We start from the raw sequence: 6,000 nt of genomic DNA on the forward strand, positions 1-6,000 counted from the left end.
GTGCCAGATTTATGCCAAATCTATTTCTTGTAATCAGTGCATACCAGCCATCTAGCAGAGATGAGGCAGGAGGGAATGTGCTCACTGAGGGCCGGGATCAGGGATCTGCAGAGGTTTTCCAGAACATTAAGAAATGACAGCACCTGGGGGTGGAGATGTTGCATTTTATAACACTGCATTAGACAAACATTGCATTGAAACCGAAGTGCAACAATGTCCCTAAGTTTCTCATTTCAAAGTACAGACTTTAAATTCGAGGGTTTACTTGACTCTGCTAAAAGAATCTCCTCTCTAGCCAGAGGAAGCAGCTCCCCCCCCACCTCAAATGCAAAGTCACTAAAGAAAATCCCAAAAGACTTGCAGGAATTTGTTAATTTAGATGTACCAGAAACTTGGGCATTGGGGACACTGTACTGAGGATGATGTACTTCTATTATTTTCGTGATCTGATTAGCACACATCTAGACTAGATGCCGAAACCCTAGAAATCCCCCCGCATGATGCAATGGAAAGAATTCAAGGAGTCGGCCAGAGAAATACATTAGTGTAAATTTATCACATGCAACTTGCCTGTTCACTCCCTAATTATATCCTCTGAAAGGCCAGATGACTATCTCTTCCCTAAAAACTTGAGACAAATTATTGAGTTAAGCTCAAATATCTGTTTGCTGTTGTTGCTGAAAATCACGTAAAACTTTTGGAAGAGTTGGAGTAAGAATAACGCCAAAAATTCTCATATACCCTTTAACCAAATACATCTATTTTTAACATTTTACTTTCTTTGCTTTACGTTTGTGTGTGAGCTCTTTATGCGTGTGTGTGTACACATAATGTTTTTCTGAAATTGTTTAAAATAAGTTGCATACACATTGGCCCTTTACTGCTAAATGCCTCAGTGTATGTTTTCTTTTTATCTTTGAGAGAGAGAGAGAGACAAAGAGAGAGAGAGAGAGAGAGAGAGAGAGAGCGAGCATGAGTGGGGGAGGGGCAGAGAGAGAGGGAGACAGAATCAAAGCAGGCTCCAGGCTCCGAGCTGTCAGCACAGAGCCCCACGCGGGGCTCGAACTCACAACCCGTGAGATCATGACCTGAGCCCAGGTCGGATGGGTAACCGACTGAGCCACCCAAGAGTCCCTTCACTGTGTATTTTCTTAGAACAGGAACATTCTCTTAGGTAACCACAGCACGGTTATGAACTTACGGGGCCCCGGTGGCCACCCACGCGGAGGTGGGTTCGGGAATCGCCCGGTGTGGCCCCGCCAGGCTGCGGGTAGAAGCGGGTCAGGTCCCGAGGAACAGGCGGCAGGCGTGGGGGCCGCCGCTCCGGCCCATCACCCGTGACGCAGCCCATCTCCCGCGCGCAGGAGTTCGACCCGCACTGGTCCCGTCGGGAAGACCCCCAGCTTCCCTCCAGGGGGCGTCCGCCCGGCCTCGCCTCTCCCCGCCCAGCTGCTGGGGCCCTGAGCACAAGGCGCTTCCCACGCAGGCGCGCGCGCATCCCTGCGGCCGTGCGGGACGTGCCGTTGCTGCGGGCCCCGCGGCTGCCGCGAGCGGTACCCGCGGGCCTTTGCGGCAGGCGGCAGGTGCCGTGGTCACCGTCCTGCCGAGGGCTGTGGCCTCTGTGTCCCAGGACGTCATCGAGCCAGTCACGGAGACGGAGCCCAGGACGCCGGCCATGCACAGCATCGTCCCCTTGTCCTTGGCTGTGCGTGATGAGGCCCCGCCCTCCGTCTGCGAGCGGACGCAGGCCGGGTCGGCTTCCCAGGGCTCTGCCTTTGTTGCCCAAGCGCTTCTCCTCCACGCCACTGCCCCCGGCTTCCGGACGGTCACGCGTCCACAGCAAGGCCACGAGCGGACCGGTGGCTGATGGCGCTGGGTGGAGACGACCTGACCACCACCATTATCGTGCCCCACTACGATGCCTTCAGAGTGGCCCCTTGGCCGTCGCACGGCTGGGACTCCAATGAGAGTGGCGTCTCCCTGTTGCGGGAGCTCGCCCGCCGCTTCTCCAGGCTCTACACCAACAAGCGCACTCACACCGGGTACATGCAAAGCTTCCGTTCTTTTACTTCGGAGGGGCGAGTTCAACTACGGGGGAACCAGGCACCCTTTGTCCTCTGCCTTTGTTCTCGAACACTGTGGCCCAAAGGGCCAGCCAGGACCTGTACGTGTCCAAGCCGCCTTGTGAGGGGAAACTGCGGCATGCCTTCCTCCTGGAGCTGGAAATAGTGGCTGCCGGTTCTGGGGCGCCGGTGCACAAGAAGGTCTCCACGGTGCACAAGAGGGTCGACCTGGGGACATCCCGGCCTGAGAGCCGGAGTGCTTTGCGGTTCTCTGGGTGTCTGCCTTCGCCCTGTCCCACCTGGAGAGCCACCTCATGGACCTGAGGGCCCAAGTTGAAAACTCTGACCCACAAGTTGAGGCTCCTCGCAGAGGCCCTGGCCCGCGTCATCTACAACCTGGCCGGGAAGGAACCCCCGAGACACGCCGATCTTCCCGGAGCGGATGATCCAGCAGGAGCAGCGGGACCGCGTGACGGGCTGGCTCACCAGCCAGCCCAGCCCGGCAACCAGCCACCCAGCTGGTGGACAAATTCTGCATGTTCCTCAGCACGCCAGCACGCCACCTGAGTTGCCACCTGGCGGAGGTGAAGCAGCACCGCATCAAGGCTGACGCGTGGGACCCCAAGTTTGTCTTCTGTGAGCAACTGAAGCAGCTGGTGAGAGCCTACAAGGTCAAGCCAGCCGTTTTCTCCACGCTCCTGGCCATCTGCATGGGCGCCTAGCTCGGGCTGGCCTCTACAACAGTCCTGGTGAGCAGGCGGGGCTCTGGTGGGAGCCAAGGTCCCTGTGCGAGGGTCACGTTGGTCAGGTCAGTCCTTGCCCCCCCCCATCCTGCCTAGAAGGTGGCCCCACAAGTGGCCCCCGGGCCTCACTCAAACCCTCCTGCTGTCCCCAGCACTACGACCTCCTGTACAAAACAGTTCAGGGACTGCTCTTGAAGGCCAAGTTGCAGTGACATGGCCATCCACCAGCACGATGAGCTTTCCACCTGCCACCCCTCCCTGCCCCACAGCTGGCCGGGGGACAGGGCTTCACCCCTTGCTGAGAAGCTCCAGCCCTGAACTACAGAGTTTTTCTGTATCGCTCTTGAGGACTTGGGGGATTCTCTTTTTTGTCCTTTGAACTCCCTTGGAAGAGCATTTGGTGGAAGTCCTGGAGCCAGGCCATGGACTTGGGAACAAGCCTGCAAACGGGCCCCCACTCCTGGAGGTGACCCCCTGGCCCTCGGGGCTTGTGAGCCGAGACGACAGAGGAAACGCGCCCGGTGCAGCCTCAGCGTCCCTCCTGCTGCACGCGAGGCTGACCAGGGACTGCAGGCTGAGGGTGGGGTCCACCTCGGGAGGCTCTGGGTCCATCCTCCACCCTGCCCCAGTCGCCCTCTGGTGGCCGAGACAGTCTCTCCTCTTGTCCAAAGGAGGGCAGCACCAGCCTCCGGATGCCCAGTTCTGGCCTCTCCCTCGGAAGCCCTGTGTTCCCCCACCGCCCTGGCCGGGACTGAGGGGAGCCAGCTCAGGGTGCAGCCTTGGATGCGTCTCCCCCGGGCCCCCGTGGGCGGCTGGTGCCCGGAACACCCAGCCGCCTTCCTGTCAGGCTCCGCGCACCGCTTGCCCCCTCCTGTGCTGCTCACTGCCTCTGCCCTCCTGCCACACCCCAGGGAGCTGGGGCCTGTCCCCCTGGGGACCTGGGTGACTTCGGAGTCCTTGGGACAGGAGGCAGCCCTAGAGGAGGCCCCCTGGCTCCTCCGCCCCTTACCTTGGTCTCTCTGGGCCTCAGTTTCCTTATCTTTAAAAAAGAGGAACATCCAGGCTGGGGGAGGAGCGAGAGTGTTTTCTGGAGGAGCCTCAACCGACCACAGGGCCGGCGGGGCTGCTCTTCCCAGGACCTCGGACCCAGGGAGGAAGGTCAGGGCCTGATCCCCACAGGTCAGGTGCCTTGCAAGGGAGGGGCGTGGGGAGAAGTTCCCGAGACCCTCAGATCGACCTCAGGGAGACCCAGGCGTTTCTTTCAGGTGTTGGCAATTCGTTAGCAATGTAATCAGTTCGGTGTTTTGTGCTGGGAGGCCGGTCAGGAGGAGGGAGGAGGCACTCGGGCACCTGCCTCCTGTGCCCGAAGGAGCAGAGGGACTGGCTCCCTCCTGTCTGCCTCCTAGCCGGCCACTCCCCATCCAGAAACCAGCTCTCCACTCGCTGGAAGGGACAGGCTCCTGGAGGACTGCATCTCTGCCCCTGTCTTGGGCCTCCTGCCTTTGCCAAGTCAGACCCTCCCTGGCAGGGCTGGCAGCCCGGACATTGGCCAGGCCAAGCCCAGGGAGGGGGCAGGCATGCCGGCCGCCGTTTCTCTTTCGTCTGTCCCCCCTTCTCTGTCCCACTGGGTGGCCTCTCTCCCCCAGAGACTGTTTACTGAGTGCCCAGCCGGGTGGACCACCTCTGGGGCGCCGGATGCGGGGACCAGCATTGGCCATGCTTCCCCCTTCCTCCCCAGGGCGACTTGTCAGGACTACTGACTGTTCAGAGCTCAGGCTGGTCGTGGGGCGCAACTGGATGACCAGAAAATAAAGCCGTATCAAACAACAACAACAACAACAACAACAACAAAACCCATAACATGAACACAGAGCTTCGATCCAATCTAACTTCCATAGTTCAGTTTTGTTAATTGACCAGTAAGGCCCTGTGTAGCCCATCTTTACCCTTGAGCACAGGATCCAGTCTAGGATCACACATCGTACTTGGTTGTCGTGTTTCTTTCGTCTCCTCTAATCTGAAACACTCACACAGTCTTTCTTCTACGACATTGAGATTTTTGAAGAATATAGTCCTCCTTCCTTTTGGTTTAATGCTCCTCATTTGGAGTTTGTCTACTTTTTCCTCATGTTTAGATTCATAGTATGCATTCCTGCTAGACAACTACATAATTGATGCTGTGTCCTTCTTAGAGCATAATATTGGGAGGCCCGGGATGTCTGCCTGCTCCCTATGGGTGATGTAAATTTTGATCGGCCAATCGAGTTGTTTTCGGAGTTTTCCACTTTACATTTGCTATATTTTCTTCTAGCAACTAATAAGCAGTCTGTGGAGAGACATTTTAAGAACAATGCAAATATTCTGCCCCTCATCAAAATTTCCCCTTTGTTTTAGCATCAACTGATGATTTCCTGCCTAAACGAATCTTTGCTCTGATGGTTGAAAAATGATGATTTTCCAACTCCAGTGCTTCCTCCACAGTTGATACACATAACCCTCTTATCAGCTTTATTAGCTGTTTTCTCGACGTAGGGATGCTGCGTGACATATTGTGGTCAAAATGAGCTTGCTGATCTCAGTGGGGGTAATTAGGGGCCTGGGTTGCCAAAGACTTGATGAGGGCACGGACCCAACCTAGACACGGTGGGGGTGACTACTGGAATCCATGGCAGGACCTGTATAGTAATCAGAAATTATAATTCGCAAGGATCTTGGCGCCGTATAATTGAGCAGGAGCCCTAGGACACAAAGAGAGCCTCCTATAACTCACAAAACTCCTGGTTTAGTGAATGAAAACCTGACTTGATCTACTACAATGCTGAGTCACGATCTTTCTTTCACCCAATTACCAGATCTGACTGGATTTACAAGTTTAGGGCTTCGTAAATGAAAGGGAGGCCAGGTACCCTGGTGGAAGAGCCCCAACCATGTATGCATTTTTCTCCTCGCTTTCCCCCAGTGAACCTGCAGCCATTCTCCCTGGTGAAAGAGAAGGACCCCCAAATTTGAAGAATAGGAAATCCTAGCTCTGAGTTAAACACTAATTTCTGGACAGCCAGGACACTATAGCTACCAGTTACTGACTTCGTGGATCGGGATTGACAAGATATAAGTGCAGCTTTTGACCCTTGTCGGTCTCGCCATGGGCCCAGTGACACCACCAAAGCCAATCTAGTGGAAATCTCTTCAGTTCC

The 6,000-nt window shown here is 55.9% G+C and overlaps 1 pseudogene; it reads left to right on the forward strand.

Annotated features, from left to right (window-relative positions):
- The window catches only part of LOC122477153, a 46,951-nt pseudogene extending 43,933 nt beyond the window's left edge, over positions 1 to 3,018 (forward strand).
- Positions 3,019 to 6,000: the final 2,982 nt, after the last annotated feature.

The sequence above is a fragment of the Prionailurus bengalensis genome, chromosome X, assembly GCF_016509475.1.
Source record: "Prionailurus bengalensis isolate Pbe53 chromosome X, Fcat_Pben_1.1_paternal_pri, whole genome shotgun sequence".
Taxonomy (NCBI): domain Eukaryota; kingdom Metazoa; phylum Chordata; class Mammalia; order Carnivora; family Felidae; genus Prionailurus; species Prionailurus bengalensis.